Source organism: Bombus impatiens, unplaced genomic scaffold (genome assembly GCF_000188095.3).
Source record: "Bombus impatiens unplaced genomic scaffold, BIMP_2.2 scf_0155, whole genome shotgun sequence".
NCBI classification, from domain to species: Eukaryota; Metazoa; Arthropoda; class Insecta; order Hymenoptera; family Apidae; genus Bombus; species Bombus impatiens.
This window is the reverse complement of record NT_176574.1, coordinates 424,462-444,562: the sequence shown is the minus strand read 5'-3', so window position 1 is coordinate 444,562 and position 20,101 is coordinate 424,462. Positions and strand designations below refer to the sequence as shown.

Here is a 20,101-nt window from a genome sequence, read left to right as displayed (position 1 = left end):
AATTCACATCAGAGACCAGGCCACACACCGCGTGTCTGCAGATGGCACCCAGTGTCTGCAGATTCTTGGTGCGCACCCTCGATAGTCTTAAGTACCCACCAGGAGTCTTGGCATTTTCATGGTTAAGGTCCTTCGGACCAAGCGAGTATTTCCTGTCTTAGATTACCCTTTACGTTTATCGTCTACCACGTGTTAGCTTAGAAAGTTGGTTTTCTTCGCATCTGGTATGTTCCGTTAGCAACTTTCTCGCGAGGGTGGCTAAAACCCTTCCTGGTCTACCAACCATCTTATTATCCGATCGAAGACGGTGTCTACTGCCCTCGCTTCCTTAACCAAAATTGTCATCAACAAATCCGATAGTCCCGTGTCCTTAGACACGCCCACCCCTAGCCTTCCTCGGACATGGTATCGCCAGAAAGACTCACTTATTCTGTATCCTCGGAATAGTCAACGTATCTATACCGGTCTCTACTCTTATAACAATCGCGTAATCAACGTATCGTTGTAACCAAGTCTTACATAACGTGGTTGGAGTGAATTGTGATTTATGTTAATTCAGTGTGTGTTACATTGTGATTGCTGAATTCATAATAAAGTTTAATTAAAACAAAATTAATAGTTGTGTTACGGCTCGGCTATTTTGTTTCATCAACTAACCCCAAAAATTACGTGACAACGACGAAGACTGAAAATGCAATATTGAATGCAATAGAAAGAGAACGCTGCATGGAGAACGCTAATAACACACGCACATTCGTACGGTAAATACGTGAGGTTATTTGGTGTAGGACGTGTAGGATCGCAAAGAAACACTCGGCCGTGTTTAACAGTATATTTATTAACAATTTTCGCTTTCTTCTCTTTACGTACAACTCTCGATTCCAACCGACGATTCTCACTTCTCGCTTACAACTCAACCGTTTCCTTGGTCCGATTCGTCCTTTTTGTCGCCCTTCAATATCCTCACTACGCACGCGGTCGTTAGGCGGTCGCGACCTTTGTCACGTACGCCTTCTTCCAAATATTCGGTGGAGGGATCGTAGAGATATCGATGACTCGTTAGGTCCATCGGCACTTACGCTTCCATGGTTATACTTTTTTTTATTTATTTATTTATTAAAATTACAATCAATTCTCGCGTTGAGAAGATGGTTATACTTGTATTGACGAAACCATTGGAAAGTTTTGTTGTCGACTGCCGCTACATACGTAAGTGTGACACAGACCAACGCCTGATTAACGCTAACTCTTACCAAATCTGACAAAGTCAAATGACGAGTTTGAAAGTTTCGTTTAAAGTTTCATTTAAAATTGTACATTTGTCGTTTTTTTTTTTTTTTTTTTTTGTTCATCCAACTTTATGTAAATTCTCGTATTGACAAAAATTGAGAAATCGAATAATATAAGAATGTGCATAAAGTTAGACGAACGAAAGAAATAAGGGCAGATGCGCAATTTCAAATAAAATTTTCTATGTCGTTTCACCGGGATTGGTAAGGTTAGCGTTGAACAAGGACAAAAGGCGCCTTTATCCGTCTAACACGGCGTTCTCTTTCCATTCTCATATCGCATCCACTTACACGGTAACGTACGACTCTCGTACTCTGTATCTCTATATCTTTATGGTTATTCCAGACAATGCCAACAACAGAAAGAAAGATTGGTTCCTGACGGCTCGCAACGTATAGCTGAAAAAGTTAGAGTTGCAGAGTGCAACTTGTTAGAGTAGCAGCGATATAGAAGCTGTATTTGCACAGGTAAACTTGGCCATGTAGAAGTCTGGGTTAGATCGTGTTCTAAACTCGAGTTACAGAGCTAAAATAACGTATCCGGACGTGTAGACGATTCGAGTTAAAGCAAGCTTTATTTCCACTTATAGGAGGCAGCAAAGCGAAAGGAATCAAACAAAATTGTTGTAGTCTGGTGCAGGTTTTCGAAGTCATAGGAGCTCGATCGTAAAACAAAATTTGTTGAACGACCGGGTATCCTATTTACCGGATAAAGTTAAATATCATCGCTCGCGTTACGAAAAAAAAAAAAAAAAAGAAAGAAAGATCTATTATCCATTTGTTCCTATCTCCGTCATTTATATACACCGTTTTCGCAACGGTAAAATTCCTTTCCAAATCGTTTTTTAACGTAAACTACGAACAATGTTTTCCGTGTTACTTTGGCGCGCTTTTAATTCGCCGCGTTTCGTGCGGCTTTTGTCGCAGCCGCTAGCATTGAAACGCGTGTTCTCGCGGAAAGGTCGTAGTTGAAGTCGCGTAATGGTAAACGAAAAAAGGCGCGATATCGGATCATGTGGCAGGCGATCCGACGTAAACGCGTGGGAGAGATACCCTGCAACGATTGCCGCGCTTCGTTAACTAGCGTAGAGAAGAAGTTGAAAGCGGGAGAAAGTTTCAGTGACACCGATGAACATCCGGCGGAATGGAATACGGGCCGCGCTTATCCCGAGCATCGATTGGAATTGCTCGCACGAGAAACGGCCACGGAGATGCACGACCACGGATAAACGTTTCGAGGAACTTTTCCGTTGTTCTCAGCGTCGTTTCGTCCGATTCGCGAAATCTTTCGTATTTATTTCCGTGGATGTAACGAGCGTAGTTTCGGTCCAATTGGAACGAGAGTCAAAGAAGAGAACGAAATTGCTTTTTGATTCTCGATGGCTCGCTAAATCGCGACCTAGCAAACAACGAATCAGCTTACGTGGAAATGCTGCATTTATGCATAAGGAGCGCGCAAGCCAATCTCTTCGAAGATAACTACCTTCGATTAGCATAGAATTAATATCGTAAGGTCGGAATTTTTTTTCTTTTTATATAAAAGGAACTGGTATTTTTAACGAGACTTCTTACTCGAGCAGAAAGAACGAGATTGGTTGTTGGTCGAAGTAGCAATAACGATGTGACGAATATCATCGATTATTCCTTCGTTCCGCTATTAATTTGGTAATGTTTCAACGACTAAGTATACCGGTTTCATGTTCTGCGCGAAACAATCAGATTGTGACGTGTATGCGAGGTATAAGCGGATCATAGAGTTTTGTACGTTTGTGTGTGAAACGTTTAAAGATTCGGAAGATAAAAGAAGTGAATAATAGAATCTAAGGACGCACAGAATATGCAACGATATACAGGGGTGGTAACTGGTGGTACAAGCGGAAAGGGGGTGATTCTGCGCGAAAAAAGAAGTCGAAAATATAGAATAAAAATTTAACAATTTAAAAATTTTAAACATTAAAAAAATAACGTCAATCGAGACAACGATTTACAGCGAGATCCGTTATAACGAGACGCGATAAAGTGCACGCGTACCGAGCGAAAATTCAAAGTCGATTTTTTCGAAAACGAAACCTCGAACGAAAAATTGTTATTCTATATTTTCCACTTCTTTTTTCGCGTAGAATCACCCTCTTTTCGCTTGTACCACCAGTTACCAACCACCCTGTATAAAGACATCCAAAGTATAGTATTCGTTAGGATATTTAAGAAGTACAAGAAATATCTGTCCGGATTCTAACATTTTAGTGTAGCCGTAAAAATATGAATATTCGTATATTCACAATGTAAATATAAGAATTTCAAATAATATTTCCGAGTGACGTGGAATAATCGACGAGGAAGTAACAGTCGAAGACTGTTTAATGTATCCTTCTTGCATGTCAATATTATTTCATAAAAATCAATTTAAAAGAAACTATTTGGAAATTGAGGTAGAAGATACCTTAAACTACGATAGAAAATACATACACACGTACACACCATGTTACACGTACGTACTGAGAGTGTTCCAAGGATAAAATGTTAAACAGTGTTGAATTTTAAAGCGATTTTAAAAATTAGAAGAAAAATAAGCCAGCTTACGCTATTCACTATTAGGAGTTAAGTGTTAAGAACCAGATGTTACTAATCAGATGAATAATCATCGACGCTGTGGGTATAAAATATTCAAACTGAACGAACAACGCAACGATAGGAGCAAATTCTTTTTTTCGAGTCACACACACATGCGTGTGCGTGCATATAATAATTTATTATATTAATTAATAAGTCTATATACTCTACAATGATATAATTAGTTAATCGTTGAATCGTAGTATCGCAGAAATGCGTGGACCAAACGTGCAAGTGCATGTTCGTGCTCGAACGAGAAACTAAGTTTATCGAATAATTAAAAATATTCCGCGAACCTATTCCATAGAATTAAAAGAAACGCGGCTTTAAACGTTATAAAGCTCGTCCTTCTTCCATCTTCTCGTCTATTCCATTTAAATGCGACTTTTTCCGCGTAAACTAGAATTGGAAATATTTAACGTCTCAAATAAATAAATGAAAACTAATCGAGATTTCGAATCGCACAATTGTAGGAATAATTTTCCTTAGTATTGAAAATTCAAGTAACATAAACAGCTTAATACGTAAAGATGGAAGGAATGATCGAAAAGTAAAATAGAATTACCTGTCTCTATTATTTATTCTCGAAATTAATGAACTAAATAGAAAGCGAATGAAGGTGAATTTCCTTTTTAAAATATCCCGCATGGGCAAATTACTCTATACTTTGTAGTACGTATACAGGAAATTCAATTTTCATTTAAATGCACTGCACGTAACCTCCGGTCTATTGAAAGGAGAAACCTACCTCAAGAGTTCAATTCTGCCATGTGATATTTAGACTCATTCTTCTTTCATACATTTTTTCTATATTTCCATTTTAACCTCGTTTCTCCTTTCTCCGCTACCGATAATTTCGCATTTCTATCTTCTCCAATGTTCCATTTGTCCACGATCTGTGCAGTGTACGGGTGTCTCGTAGAATTTGAATTTCAATGCACCGACAATGAGTCACCTACCTGCGGCTTGGAAATTATTTTTCATCGTCCTATTCCAGAGAGTTTACGCAATAGGTAAATTTCGTTTGTTTCGATAGGTCGGTTAATTTAGAAGCGATGCATAATAAAATACGGATAAAATTTTCCGGGCGAGAGAGACTCCGTGGAACAGCGATTAACCTTTGGCGATTGCATGTAGATTCAATGACGAACTCGAGGATTCTTTATATCGAATAACCTTTGAAGCTAACATCTATGTTTATTCGTTAAGATTCAGATTCAAGTGATCGACCATTTCTGATTTCAAAGAGATGGCTTGGCTTTCTTATTTACAAGTTTTACATTCCATCTTATGTACGAAGGGAACGTGAATCTTTATATTACTGCAGGGAAAGCTTGAAAGTTGGGGAAAAGGTAATTCCGTATTCTACATTCATCTTTGTTGAATTCATTTTTATGTAAATTATTCCGCGACACAGATAATCGCAATAGAAAAGGATCGAAACTTCGATAAAAACGTCCCGACAACCCGATAAAAATTGTCTATGCAAAGATATTTAATGTATTCGACGCCTTTCCTCTATCCTAATGTTTGTTATCTAATTTTCTATTCGTGCATTTGTTCTTCGGATTCGACGAAAACATTCGCGAATATATGCAGAGTGGTTGGTAACTGGCGGTACAAGCGGAAAGGGGGTGATTCTACGCGAAAAAAGAAGTCGAAAATATAGAATAAAAATTTTTCGTCTGAGGCTTTGTTCTCGAGAAAATCGACTTTGAATCTTCGTTCGGTACGCGTGCACTTTATCGCGTCTCGTTATAACGGATCTCGCTGTAGATCGTTGTCTCGATGGAAAAATTAAAAAAAAAATTTGTATTCCATATTTTCGACTTCTTTTTTCGCGTAGAACCACCCCCGTTCCGCTTGTACCACCAGTTACCAACCACCCTGTATATATACGTGGTTTCACGAAATTCTCGAAAACCGTCTAATTTTCCAATCGCCGGAAAGATTCAGCCGTAGCTATGGAAATTGGTTTTGTTTGGTAAATTGGTATATACATACGGAATTTTTAAATTCGTCGTGCTCGGATTTTTGAATCGAACTACCGCCAACCATCTTACGACGAACCGCTCGCTTCGTAGAATTCGTCGAAGTGAAAAATGTCTGTCGATCGTCTATCCGCCGCGGTGCAAAGGAGATTTCAAGAAGATTCTCTCCGCTGAATATCCAGCAGTGTTTCGTCTTAACGAACAGTTCGAAAGACTATTGATCAGAGGATACGCCGCACGAAATCCTTTTTGCGATCCGTCTCACGGTTTGCTAACCGTCGCCAGTGGCAAACTCCAATCTGTTCCACAATCGACTCTAATTTCAAGGCAATCGGTCGGTATCGATCGCACGGCTGGCGGACGTAAATCTCCACGCTAATTTCATTTTGGCATTCCAAATCGTATCTCGAAACGGAAATCACGTCCGAATACCCGGGAGATATAGTTCGCGGACCATCTCCGCGGGAAACATCGACTTTCTTTATTAATTCGTAATTGAGTCTGATTCGTGTGGTTCGCGTGTTGTAATTCCTCGTATGTGCGTATAGTGCACATGTGTGGGTGTGTGTGTGTGTGCGTGAGGTACGTGACGGGGAAAAAAGAATGTGCGGGCGAATGGGAAAGACAGGGGCAGAAAAGAAATGTGGACGTACAGTGGCTGCAAAAAGTATTCGTACGTCGGTGTATTTATTGCAACATGTACGATGGCGGATAAGGTAAGGCAGCTTCAAATTGATACATCGCCAATTTGATTAAGTTTTCTTCTTTCTAGAAATTGTTAAAAATCGTCGACGATAGTCGTCTATTCTGTGGCACGTATGTACGCCGGTGGCTGTGAAAGTGCAGAAGTCGTGCACGATAGAGGACGAAAGGAAGTTTAAAGGGTAAAAAAAAAGAGGGTAGAAGAAACACGACGGTTTTAGGAAAAAAGAAAAGTTACGATCGATAAGGAGATTTGGATTGCGAACAAGCTCGATAAGGATGACTGTCATCAACGGTTGGGTGATAAACGTTGCGATTAGTACGGTTAGGTGCAGCTGTTGTACACAGTTTTATGAATTTTAAACTTCCCTTCGTTCGCCGCTGTATCTCGGTTTTTAGACGCGTTTCGACGTTCGACGTTCGAGCGCGTTAAAAAGTATTTTTCCGACACGCAATAAAACGTTTCGTAAAATATACGATTTTCTAACGTGAGATTTACGCGTCGTACAGTTTTACGAGCAGTTTGCGCGAAAATGTGCCTTTCAAATACTTAAATCATTTGCACTATTTTTAGAATTAATCGTATATTTTAGCTGGTGACTTACGATAATAAAAGATAATGGATTTTGTTGGAAATACAAGTGAAAAACGAACAGATTTATTTATTTATATCATATATATGTATTGCAATTTTGCATCACTAGTTGTTGCATTCTCATCCGCTTCGATAACGAAATTTTCTGTTCCGCACGCTTTAAAGGCTCCAAGATATTTCGTGGTTCGATGGAACGTAGAATAGAGCAGATCCATCGTGTCTTTACATTTTATCTTTTCTCACTGACCTCTCACCTGCGTATAATGGACGTAACTGTGGATTATAACGTTATCTTAACATCCGCCTTTTCAGCCAAAGGTGTAAAACGCGAAACTCCTCTTCGAGATCCATCGATGTTTCCATAAAACATTTTGCATGGGGTATTACCATACACCACACCTCAACCTTTATAAACAACGGTAATTCAAGAATATGTAATTATCGCTTTTCCCACGAGTCTCGCAAGTCACTCAGTTACATCATATGAATCACGCCATTGCCGAATGTTAGCCTGCCATTAATAAAATTACAAGATAAAACAGTCGTTTCGTTGCAATTCGATTGTACGTTATAACAGCCACACGTACTCCGTGTTTGACGAATATACTCGTCACCGCTTACTTTTTGCGATACATTCTAGGCACACGCTTTCAAAGAGATGAGGAAGAGCTGGTTGATCGTATCATAAATTCACTTATCAATCGCTTTTTATCAGGCAATTATCATAATTTGTTAATCACTGACAATTAGTCGGCTAAATGGTAACATGGACCGTTAGCATGGAAACGTAGAAGCGTTTCAACGTTCGCTGCGTACATGGGATTTATCGAGAAAAATACAAGTAAAATAGAAATGCGTTTATTGAAACAAAACTTTAATTAACGCCCAATTAACGGAACGTTTGCTGGTTGAATCCACGTATCCGAACGCGAGCTCCTATTATTCGAGCAAAGAGTGATACATAGCGAGGAAAATTGGTAAGCTTCCATTATACGAACTCCAATTATATAAACTGTTCGTTCCCTGACAAGTTTAGATAAATGGTCTTCCGCTGTATTTGTCGAACGCGGTTTAACATTCGCAGCGGTCTCGCTGAATCTCGTAAAAACTGTAAAATGGAAGAAACGCATTTTGGTTGTTCGCCTGTGTGCAAGAGGACGAACGTTTGTTCGTTGCTTTTGTTACTAAATGGTTTCGTAGAAAGTATTACGTGTCTCGTAGTATAGGAGCTTTTAATACAGTGAAAATACAGTCAGTTGGAAAAATCTGCGTACGTCTCTCGGGTGGAAAAAATATTTTCTACGTAAAGACGTAGGCAGAGAGGCGTGTGTAGTTGTTCAAGCTGTAAGCAGTTTGATAAATGTATTTTTAATATCTTTCTCGATAAATCCTCGTATATAGAAATGCGCCGAAATGCTTTCACGTTTCTCTGCTAACGGTTGATATTACGTTTAGCCGACTAAGTGATTATGACGCGTCAGAACGTCTAGCGTTGCAGCGCGTGAAGTAGATGCGACAGGAACACGTTACGCGTATACGGTGATAACTTTTAGTTTAATATCAACGTTTTCCTGACTTGTCCCGCCTGGACGCAGAAATGTACGTCAGGGCCAGCTCTGTCACGAAGCTGATCCTCGCTTTAAATCCTTACGTACTTCGACGATATGATCGTTTAAGGGGGTGAATTAGAATGTTTTAAAACAGCGTCTCTTTGTGATTTGTTTTAGAAGGGAAAGAAAGAAACGAAGTTATCGAATTTTGAGGTATGGTTTTATATACAGGGTGGTTGGTAAATGGTGATTCTACGCGAAAAAAGAAGTCGAAAATATAGAATAACAATTTTTATAATATATAATCCAGTATAATATTACTGGAAACGTTGTACTCGGACAGAAGGTTTAATACGATGCTTTAAATAATAGAAGCTTTAAATGGAACAATAATATTGGGTTGGCAACTAAGTGATTGCGGATTTTGTCAATACCACCTGATGATAAAATCCGCAATCACTTACTTGCCAACCCAATATAAAACCCAATATAAGGTATTAGGAGAAAAAAGTCCGAAATAATAGAAGTTCGTGGTCGGCTAAGTGCAGACCGGCATTTTCATGGCGATAAATTAAATCGGGGCACAATACCATTAATTCTCGATGCTGCGGCGCTCGCCAAGTTTTACGTCCCAATTTCGTCCTCGTTTCGACAAATGAAAATCCTCTTGATGCTTTAAGAAAATTTCGAACTTTTAACGCTCGAAGAAGGAAACTTGCATATCAAGTAACGGTTCTCTCATAATTTCTTCAAACTCGAGAAAGTCTGTCAACGACAGGAAGATACGACCGAGTGGAAACTGTATATTTTCGACTTCTTTTTTCGCGTAGAATCACCCCCTTTCCGCTTGTACCACCAGTTACCAACCACCCTGTATATTTGACGAATACAAACAATTTTTTTTTAAGTAAGAAAAAAATTCTAACAGATTTCTAATCGTTTTCAATCGGCGTGAAAGATCCAGCTCGTAATTCCTGACTGAAACGAAAAACCAAAAAAGGATTAAATCGTTATATATCTTTCTTCTCGATGAACTAAAAAAGTTTATTTAAATAATCGTTACAGCACCTTAAAGTTTATTCTTTCTTTTTAAAAAGCACATTTTTTTATTTTCTGCCTTTTTTCAGTTTTAGAACATCCTAATTCAGGACACCCCCTTAAGGGATCAACCACTGTTATCGTAATTGCTGTTCAAAGTGATTATCGTATATTTTTAGCACCCGCGTATTTCATCTGTTGAAGTAATTACTTCAAGATAAACTCTACGTCTTTGTTTATGTATATCCGTGACCTGGAGACTGTTATTACGCAGAAATATTCTAAATAAGGAGCGGTGCATATTATTGTACCCTTGAATATACATTATGTTTTGGATTGCAAGGTCTAGGAACAAAGAAACTAATAAACAGATTTCTATTTATGTTGCCTGTAGCCACTAGCCAAAGCTACAAGCTTAACTTTTTTGGTAATGTTTTGCTTTTGCTATAAATTTATGAACGTGCTCCCTAGCATTCCATTGTGAATCAGCATAAACTTATACTTACACCTTTAATTATTTCAATACCTCAACATCATGCAAAATACAAATTAAACGACGAACGAGAAACGCCAGTTCTACGAAACATAGAGAAATAGAAACATTCCGATTTTTCTGATAAAACGTTATCGTTTCGGGTCAGGAGTTTCCGCTCGATGCGTAACATTTTTTAAAATTGAAAGTGAAATTGTCGAGCGTCGTTGAAATAAAATTCTACGTCGCAGTACGTAAGAGCAATTTCAGATAAGCACAGTTTATATTTTAATCGACGATAAACGTAACGGAGGTTCGATTTCGAAAACCTTCGTCGAAATTAATATTTGTAATGGTGGATTTCGATAATCCGAGAATTCGCTTTTACCCGATGGAAAAGAAGTTAGTGATAAAATATTGTTTTATCAAACGACAGACTGTCTTTAAGTTTCAATCATATCGAGTACTTCGATTTCTTTAGATGACTCTGATATTAACCCTTTGCACTCGGAATTTTATTTCAATTTCGTTACCAGCAGCTCCCAACGCTTTTAAATTGAATTTGAGATTTACTTTAATTAAAAAAGAAGACAGTTTGAATAAATAAAGGAAGAAACAAATTCACTTAAATGCCAGTTTTATTCGCGCTATTGTTGTATTTTGTAATTTTTAAGTGTGTGATATATCTTGAAACAACTTGCAGAATACGATCCTGATTTTTTTTCGCACGTTTCGCAAAAAAAGGTGGGACTGAAAGAATATCGAATGGGACTCTACAAAGGAGCTCCTGAGATAAAAACTGACGTCGAGTCACATTCGACGTAGGAATGCAAAGGGTTAAGTATGCCATGTATGGTTCGTGTACATACGTAATTTTCTAATGTAATTTGATTAAATCCGCATGTTGCACGGTTACACTTGATTGTCCGTGCGTTAAACCACCAAGATCGATTTACCGCCGGTGTCGACATTAGTATTGACATTGCTAGTATTACGCTTGACGCTTTACGCCATCAGGATCATGAAAATCCATTTCGCCTATTTTTTAACATATGCCCTGCAATCTCATTGCTTATCGATATGTTTCAATTTAACTCTACTGCAACTTGATCGTGGTGTTTGAAATTAGAGAAAAACGTAACGTAATAAACAGCAAATAATTCTAGTAGTTTTAGTGAATAAAAATATATAAAATAACGCGTAGACCAAGTGCTGCATCGTTTTACCGTGTTGCTGATTTTATCGGTATAGACGTAAATTCGAAATACCAAATAACTTGACAGGATATTCGATCGGTAATCAAGCTGCTATAAACTCGACGGTATAAACTCTTGGCAAATTATATCATAAGCGTTAAGAATTTGCTATAAATCGTTCGTCGTGCCGTAAAACGTATCAGTTACAGAGCTGATAAAACTTTTCCATCGACGAACGAAAGAAACACGCGAATATTTATTCACTTGACCGTGTAACACTCGCGATTTGCAAGTCGTGCCAAATCCGCCGACACGGTTTCGCCTCTTTCTCGCCATAAATCGCGCGTGTCAAGCGCAATCGAGATTCGTGTGACATTCGATTGCGTTGCTCTTGCCTGGCGATCTTAATCGTAATTAGAAATATGTCCGCGCGAATAAATTTGCAAATAAAGTCAAGAGCAGCTTGCAGCTTGCAATTTCCGTTCCGTCGGGCGATACCGCGCCAACCAAGCGAAGAGGACAACAGAGTCTGCCGAACAAGCGAATCTGGTAAACAAGATCTAAAATGTTAAAAACACGTTGCCGATGGCCACGAGTGGTTGACTGGATATCGAAACTTTAAACTACGTCTCTAATTCGCGAGATACGCGAGTCACTCGTGAGATGGACGAGATATAGTGGAAAATCTCGTTGTCTAACTCGCTACAAGTCGCAAAGAAGAAGCCACTGATCGCATATTACTGCGACGTCGCGCATTGTGCACGTTGATTCGTTTGAAACGAGATCTCTTTATTTTTAAGCGAACTTTGTTTATTACCGAACCGAGGTTTTGCCAATCTACGCAATTAAATTTCTGCGTTGGCACGCGAAAATTGTATCCGCCGCTCGACCCTTGACCCAGACTTGTCGACCGAACTCGCGTTTCCGCAGGGACAGACTTACTCAAATTTCTCGCCAGTCGACCGCTCAATCGACCCGTTTGTACCGTAACTACCCTTAGGTAGCACGAAAACAGAGGTCCTTGCGCCTCGGAGTACCACAGCGCAGCTATGTGCCTGACGATATACGCGCTAATCAGCCATGACCATGCGCGTTATTGAACCCTAACGCTAACAGGATAGTTGCGTCGACGCGTAACATTAACATTCGTCATTTTTGCCATTAATTTACATTATCCAATTCTATGGGATTCACGTTGCAACTATGAAAAGAAGTTGCGACTGTTTACTCGGTATTTTTCTTCTTGCTGTTTATTACTCTTCCACCTAGACTCTACATTCTTACGATCGTGTAAGGTTAACCAATTTGACTGCCACGTTGGCCACGGTTTCTCCTGTGACCATTGGTGACCGGAGCGCTTGAACTTCGTACAAGTGTAAAAACTGTATGAAAATTGAGAGTTAGGGCATTTTGAATGTAACCGATAAATAGAAGATACTGTGAAATAAAAGCTGACCCATTGAGCAATTAAACATTTTTATTAGAACATCGATAAAAAAAATGAGAACAAATGTTGCATCTACCGGTGCACAGTGCTTGCATCTATATCTTTGAGGGTAATCTACGAATATTGTTATAAACACAGCTTAGAAAATAATCGTAAATGCTGCTTTATAATCATATAATTGAAGTGAGAAGTGTGCACATACCTTACTGTTATATGTAGAACGAGCAAGTACTGTTTACTAATATCTTCTACGAGTTTCAACGATATATTCTGGACGTTTTGCTTACGACGAAACAACAAAAGCAAATGGTTTGTTGAAATAAACGAAGCTTCGTTATAATATGTCGCTATCAATTGTTATCGAGGCATCACGGTGGCCTCCCGTAACCACCAATAAGATAAGCGGTCCATTGGGGAAGAATGTTGTCTTACATCATCATTTTATTATTATTTTGCTATTATATGCTTCGAATAATAAAAATACTCCCGTGGCGTCCCGAGCGAAACATGTGATTTCGACGTGGCAGTCAAAGTGTCAAGGAAATTGAGCTACTTCGCAGCGATACGTCGAACTATTTCTTTTTAATTACACAACTTTCCTTTGTGTCTTGAAGTTTCGTAATAGACTCGCGTGGCCTGTCCGTGGTCTGTCGTGCTGATAAATCTTTTGCATATTCTCACGCTGAGTTTCACATCTTGCACGTCTGTACGTTGTCGAAGTTTGGGCGCAGCGAGAGTACAAGTAGTTAGAGGTACGTTCGAAGGTGAAGTTCAAGTTTCAAGCTTCGAGCGTAGATGTTAAGCGGGAGAGACGCGAAGGTCGTTGGTTGAAAGAGTAGACCATCGACGTAAACCAAGGAGAAACGTAACTGAAATTGTGTGCTACCCAGGAGAGCGAGGATGATGAGAAGCGAATATAAAACAATGGGTTGCTGGCAAACTCGAGAGAACAATAACTCGCCTCGTTCGCGTTAATGTCGCTATTGGTACGCGGTTATTCCGCTTTTTGATCCTCGAATGGGATTAACGCGAAGTAGCAGCCGAAAGCCTTTGCGGTTGACGTGACTTTGAATAACAGCGAACAACAAAAATTCGATGCGACGCTCGAGCGCGTGGCAATGGGAGCAGAGGACGCAAGTACGTCGACAGCGGTGCAACTTAACGATTCGAATGTGGTGAAGTGCATGGGAACCTTTAATCCGAATAATAGCAAAGAAATAACTGCTGTCCCTTGCACGATTCTCGAGTGGCGTCATCGATCGTCAACTCTATCGATAGCGTCCGTCGCGAAACGACAGTTTGCGTATTGTTCGTTGATAAAACTGCCGAGTATCGATTATCGTTCAGTCCGGCGCGGCAATCTTTGACCCGCGGCCGGCATTATTGTCCAATTATTGGAAGAATTCGAGAATCGACGCAGCTTCCTATTGGCTTTGTTCGAATTCACATCCAATTCGCGGAGTTAATTGGATTCATTCCTTCAAACGTATCTTCATTTACCTTCGATGCGCGAACGAGTTTCGCAACGTGATGGAACGTACCTTGTGCTACTTCGTTTACCCCAACAGACACAAAACAGAACGATTCTATCGATCAACGAGGATGAGGTGCCCTTATTTCTTTTTTTTCCCTCCTCGGCTCGAGCCGAGTAAGAACAGTGCGTTTTGGCACTCGGTTCGGGGATCGGTGTAGGGCAATCCATTACGATCTTAATGCTTCTTTGGCTCGTGTCGCAGTTGTTTGCGATTCAAAGTGATTCGAGTTATCAAGCGACGTACAGTTCGGCGACGTAGCCTCTGCAGCTCGCAATGTACGAAGCTGATCGAAGAGTTCTCGTTGAAATCACCTCGAGCGCCAAGAAACAAGTTTTTTCGCCAGCAAGAGAAAACTTGATGTAGTCCAGCCTTAACATATTCCAGATTCGCGAAGGAGGAAAGCGTATGGATAGAGAGGCGCGTGTGTGTGTCGGCTGTTACTTGCAAAGGAAATTCCATTCGTTGAGATCGATGGCATAGACGAAAGCTAAGAAACGATTGACCGATATTTATCGACGTTTATATTTTTTTCCCAGAGAAACGACGTTGCGACACCATCTTCCACCGATGGTGGTAGCTATTCGGTAAGGAAAATCGCAGTTAAATTTCATAATACGGTATTTTCATCGATACGTTCTCCGGTGAAACATCAAAATTATTCAATTTTGCAATTTACAATTTAGTTTTCTTCGCGCAAGTACCCTTCGAGTAAATTTATTAATTTACCTTAGAGATTATTCGCGTGTTTTTGTTCTTCGAAAGAATTGCAAATTAAGCGTCTAACGCGATTTTACGTCGTACATATTTATGCGCAACTGTGATACGAATTCAGAGGTTCGATAAGAAAAAAGAAAAAAAGAAAAAATAATGTGTATTTTGTACAACCACGGAGAAAGGAATATCCGTTGAACAACCAGTTTGTGAAATATCGACTGAATTTTTTGTCGAATAACTTGCTGAAAATAACGCCGATTGTTTTAGAATTAATAAAATTCGTATTCCATGCAAAGATATTAAACCGATAGAAATGCAGATTTTATCTTGACGTTTTCCATTATTTTCAAAGCAACTTTCTCAACAATTGTAGCCTGACCTTTTACGGTACACAGTTTAACCTTTATACGGTAACGCACTATCGTATAACGTATTTCGCGGTCGTATAAGAAGCAACAGAGAATAGATTTGCTGTTCGAAAACAATGAAAGAGATTTAATAAAAACAGTTTTATTATCGTGCAGGTACGAGAGATTTTTATCGTGGAAGCTATTTCACGCAGATATTTACCATGGTGTACAAAACGGTGGAAAATTCGGGAGATAATTTTCACGAAAAAGAAATATATCACGTAGAAACGTATGATCGAGAAATATATATTAATTATCGTTTGTTCTAATAAATAATTAACAATTCAATCACGATACGCTTATGGTCGATTACGACTCGTTCGAATATCTCGTAATGATTTAAACGAAGACGTTTAAAAGAAATGCGTTGCTCCTCCTATCAGCTCGACCATCGTTAAGATTCTCTGAAAAAGATCGTTCCGCGAGTATAAAAAATTACCTTCGTTAAATCTACACCGTTCATCAAGTCCTTTAAGAAGTTCATTTTCCGAGGAAATGTTTAAGACAGGGAACCGAAGCAAAGCGTTCAATGAAAGGGCAGTTAAAGCGAACGCGTCCAATGAAAACAAATCAAATGGAATTCGCTGTCAACCAATTTCTCGAATTATCGAAAAAAATCGTTTCATTTGATTTTCGGACGGAATACATCGGTTTGGAGGTTTCAGGGTTTCAACTAGACTGCCGATGCTTATATATTTATGGAAATTCGAGTAGCATGAAAAAAATACACGAAACGGTGAGAAGCGAAAAGCACGTTGTAGATGTGGCAATATCGATAGTGGACGAAACAAATTTTAATTTGGCTCACATATTTTTATGGAAATTCGTAATTCCGTCGATTCGAAATTTTATAAAAAAATATTTTTTATCGCTTCGATAAAGGTACGAATGAATTTGCGCGTGAACATCAGCGATCTAGTTATCACGCAGTTGTAAGTTGGTTATGCTCTTAGTGGGACTCGGAACTTGGCAGATTTGTCATCTATTTTAAAAACCTTCCATCGTTCGATCTGATAGGCTGTTCTCTTATTATCATTATTATCATCATCATTATCATATTAATTTATAATTATATAATATCATATAATATAATGATAATTATATTATAATTATTATTATCATTATTATCATTGTTATCATACTTATTATTGTTATCATTCTTATCACTATCATAACTGATGCCATTCTTATCATTCTTGTCATTCTTGTCATTCCTGTCATTCTTGTCATTCTTATCATTGTTGTTATTATTGTTGTTATTATTATTATTATTATCATTATTATTATTATTATTCTTATTATTATTATTATATATGTTTATCGTATTTCACGTAAATTTATAGGCTGATAGGCTGTTCCCCTTTTTGATCTCGTATTAAAATATTCCCTTTGCTCAGCCAGGAAGTGATCTTCAAGTCAGGAAAATAAAACGATAAAAAACAAAAACAGAGCGCAGATAAAATTTTCCACGAAACGCTGGACATGATTTATACTGTTAAAATTGCCGAACCTGGTCGAACGAGCTGAATAGCTTTTTTCGCAGCCGTAGGACAAGTTGCACATCGTCGCACGCCATTTGTCGCGATTAGCTGCTGTCGACTAATGTGGAGATTTTCGTACAAGTCGTTGACTCGCTGCTAATTAAAAAGGCAAAGTTGCCGACTAAGACAACAGAGTTACTTCTCTTTCTTTTTTCCATTTTCTGTCCAAACGAAACTGACTGTGTCAAAAATGAACGTTTTCGCCGCGAATAGAAAAGCTGAAACTGCGTCCCTACTAACGCGATTCTTGTCGTGATAACAAAGCGCGATTACTATGCACGTCGATTTATTTAACTTTGCTTCTCGTTACAATTTCTGAGAGAAATTTTTAACGATCGTGAAAGTAGCGCGAAATGACAGCTAAAACAACTCACGGCAGCTTCGACGAGTTAAAAAAGGGCAGAAATTTATTTTACGTTCGAGATAATATCGAGCTTAAGCAAGCTTTATCGCGATATCGTTCCGCGTCAAAATATTTTCCTCGATAACGTCAAAGTCTTACGTTCTTTTTTAAAATCCTACAATTTCGATTTTCTTAACGTCTCGGAAGATCGCAGAGAAGCAGAAGCGCGACAAGAATATTTTCATTGACCTTTCCGCTTTGTGACCACCTTCTAATTAAACGGAAAGGTTTTAATACCACGAGATCAATTATATCGCTATTACGCATTTTTTTACATTCATAGGAGTTTCGAAATGCAATACGAATAATATATAAAATATGTAAAATATACAAAGTAACGTTTTATACAGCAATTAGTTGGTAAGAGAATTTTCAACCGAGATTCTGTCTTTTTACATTCTCCAAAGTATGGATCCGCAACTTAATTAGAATTTAGTGGCAAGAATATGCAGAAACACGATGCAAGAACGAGATACAAGTTACGAAAGGACTTGCGAGTAACTTACGAGTAGCTTACCAGCTACGATCCGTGAAATTTCAACTCAGTAAATCTTGTACGCGAGCAGTAGCGAGAGACAGGAATTTTGCGCGATTGATCTTGTCGAACGGCTTGGATTATTCGATAGAAACGGTGACGATGCGTCGTGTGTAGCGGAAAAGCGTGTGAAGCTTTTCATAGAATCGTCGCGAAGGGAAACGATTATCGCGTGAATCGCTTCTCGGAGAAATCGAAGGCTGCATCAGACTTGTAACTGTTTCGAAGAAAAAGAATTTAACATACCGTGTCCCTTATCGATCCGTAGCTTTTACGGGCATTTATCCTCCAGCAAGAGAAAGCGAAACATCGGGCGCGGTGTGCGTCGTCCTGGAAAACGACGACGAGTTTAAAGCGTCGTTGAAAGGTGTATTCGCAAGAATCGCAAAGATCAGATCGCAAGCAGAAGACAAGGAGAAGCCGATGCCGACAAATGAAGTTCACCGTAATATCGTAACACGGCGTATTGTACGGAATATCGACGACGTTGTGTTCGCTACCGATGTTTTCCACTTGGCTGTAATTAAATAAAAGCGAGGATGATCTGAAAGATCAACGACGAGAGTCAGTGGCTCGTTTTTCAACGTTACGAGCTCTTGCGATCGTCGTTCATTTTTAAAAAAACAAGATGCATAGAACAGTTGTCACGTAGTACAATTTTTTCTGCGTTTGTGAGAAATTAGAAAACGAGTACACAGAATGTACGTAATAATGCAGAAGCGTATAAAATATTCAAAATAGATAAACAAATTTTCTACTTACAAGGCAAGTTTCGAAAGATTATGAAACTTCGGAGACGCGTACAGGACGTTCTTTTGCTGTCCAAAGTCGCTCCAAGGGTATGAAATTCACCTCTGACAATCGGCCTACTTTCCGATTTTCCGTTGTAGCTTTCGAACCGCGAGTACATAGAAAGAAACTTTTCGAACGAGAGTTACGTCTTTCGATCAGCGCTATCGTTCGATAAAAATATCTGTCAACGTTACAGCTATAGCGGACAATTTTCAGAGGTAGATTTCACTCTCTGAGGGTGAATTGTGGCAGAAAATAAAAATTGCGCGATACGCATTTACGTATTCTCCGCGCGCAATCTCAAAGTTCCACAATTCGTTGAATTCGCGCGTTGATATTTGGCCTGGTTGGTGAACCGCGTTTTTATTTGTCTTCGTTTGAATATGTAGTCTAGAATCGTGGTCCTTTTATACATTCAAGAGAAATCTGAAATCATGCAGAAACGCATACAACGTGCTCATAACGTGTAAAAACGTATCGAATGTCGAAAAACGTATAAAATATCCGAAGTAGAGAGTACCTGTTGCTTGTAACAACAGCAGGTCGTCCCGAAATCGTCTTTCTTTTACGAACATGTCTTTTACAATAACGCGTCTTTACACAAACACTAAAACTCGGTCGAACAATGCGATCTTCGTCTTAATAGGACAAAATGAATCGTACGTAATTCGATAAAATAATAATTGTGCCTCTGTGATTTCCTTATAGAACGAAAGAAACTTTTGCCACGATCTGATATAATATTTGATAAATAACGACAACTTGCTGTTCGAGTGTCATTCTCTTAATTATTTTCGTGGAAATACGAACGCGCAATAAATATTCGCAGTCTAGTTACACACAGTACTGTGAGAAGAAAGTAATAGAATTTTTATCACTATAAATAATAGATGCATATCCTTTATCACTGATGGTATCCTAAATCATGCTATAGTGGCTTTTGTCGCGTGACACAGTCTGGATATTTCTCTTCGGTTATTATCTGTTAGTCTGTATGTCCGGAGCAAGCTACATATATAAATGCACGTACATACATACATACATACATACATAGTACGTACTAACGACACGAAAAAGACTCGTGGCGATTAATTTTCGTTTGCCACGAGCCCATGAATCATTGGCGTTAGTCTGCTTGTTCGACTGCATTTTCCGTGGTAGTTCGATGTGGTCAGGATAGCTCGTTACATGGCCGAAACATCACATTGAAAGTGCTATATGACCATAATACTACCAATGAATGTGTAAAGATGACAGAAAAGAGAGCGCGATAGGGACAAT

At 38.9% G+C, this 20,101-nt stretch overlaps 1 long non-coding RNA gene across 1 annotated transcript; it reads left to right on the top strand.

Moving 5' to 3' along the window:
• The first annotated feature begins 916 nt into the window (after positions 1-916).
• On the top strand, positions 917-16,274 carry LOC112212398. Its single transcript, XR_004461226.1, has 3 exons — positions 917-928; positions 14,964-15,009; positions 15,664-16,274. It is a non-coding gene; the product is annotated as an uncharacterized LOC112212398 (long non-coding RNA).
• Positions 16,275-20,101: the final 3,827 nt, after the last annotated feature.